The sequence below is a fragment of the Amphimedon queenslandica genome, unplaced genomic scaffold (assembly GCF_000090795.2).
Source record: "Amphimedon queenslandica unplaced genomic scaffold, v1.1 AMPQUscaffold_726_Cont27258, whole genome shotgun sequence".
Classification (NCBI taxonomy): domain Eukaryota; kingdom Metazoa; phylum Porifera; class Demospongiae; order Haplosclerida; family Niphatidae; genus Amphimedon; species Amphimedon queenslandica.
Genome location: NW_003558925.1, coordinates 1 through 1,043, shown reverse-complemented (window position 1 = coordinate 1,043; position 1,043 = coordinate 1). Strand labels below are relative to the sequence as shown.

At 31.6% G+C, this 1,043-nt stretch overlaps 1 long non-coding RNA gene across 2 annotated transcripts; it reads right to left on the bottom strand.

The window, feature by feature from the left end:
- Window positions 1-134: 134 nt before the first annotated feature.
- On the bottom strand, window positions 135-1,043 carry LOC109593592 (uncharacterized). Of its 2 annotated transcripts, XR_002191055.1 has the most exons (3): window positions 1,018-1,043; window positions 890-970; window positions 135-449 (listed from the first exon to the last, which is right to left on the bottom strand). It is a non-coding gene; the product is annotated as an uncharacterized LOC109593592 (long non-coding RNA). The 2 variants fall into 2 exon arrangements; XR_002191054.1 differs by lacking the exon at window positions 890-970 and having other exon boundaries at window positions 971-1,043.

Sequence of the window (1,043 nt, the reverse complement as noted above, 5' to 3'; positions counted from 1 at the left end):
AGATATACTCAGAGAGGAAGATACTCTAAGAACTATTGGACTAGCTGATGAGCTTATACAAAAATATAATAATAGCTAGGTATTTTGCTTTAGTATTATTAGAATTATTCTTATCGTTGTTGTTGCTTTTTTGCTTAATATTGTTGATTTTATGGAAGCAATTGCTTTGCAAAAATTATAACAATAAAGAAAAAGAAAAATGTAAAAATTCTTGAGTATCTCTTCATTGATGTACATGTACAGTTGTCATAGCAACAGTCATTTTCCTCAGCAACGCTACTGATCTAGTTGTTAGAGTAATTCTTCTATAGAAAGTAGAAGGAGGAAGAGAGAGAGGATCAAGAGAGAAAGAATGGAATGACATCATGAGAAGTAACATGACTTAGCCTCTTTGATGAAAAGGAGCATACATTGGGTACCCCATAAGAACAGTAACAGTATACCATAACCTAATGATAACAATAAACAATGTATCATGTAATAAGTAAAAGAAAATGCACGTAGACATGTACATGTACAGTACATGGATGCACATAGCCTTTGCTTTTTTCAAAATTGGCTCAGTTTTTTAAATTCTCGAATTCTTATAACTTGAAAATTATCAGCTCAAATTTTCTACAAAGCATAAGGGCATCAATATGTATCAGAAAAAGTAATAAAAATTAGGGGTGATTTCGGAGCCATTTTTTACAAAAAAGCATGGGCTATAGCCTTGGGTATTTTTTAAAAATTGGCTTATTTCTAAAAATGCTCATAACTCAAAAAAATTAGTTGGAAACAGCTCAAATTATTAACAAAAATAACAAAATTAACAAAAATATTAGGTCACACATTAAAAATTATTAAAATTATTATCACACATTATTAAAAGACACATTAATATTCTTACTCAGGAGGTAGTATAGCTTTCATCATCACAATTTCCTTTCTCACCACACCTCCCCTCACTCCACCCACTCCTCATCCTTACCTACACAACATCACATGACTATCATCAAAAGTCACATCATCTCTCACTTGTATGGTCACGAGGGGATCTTGAG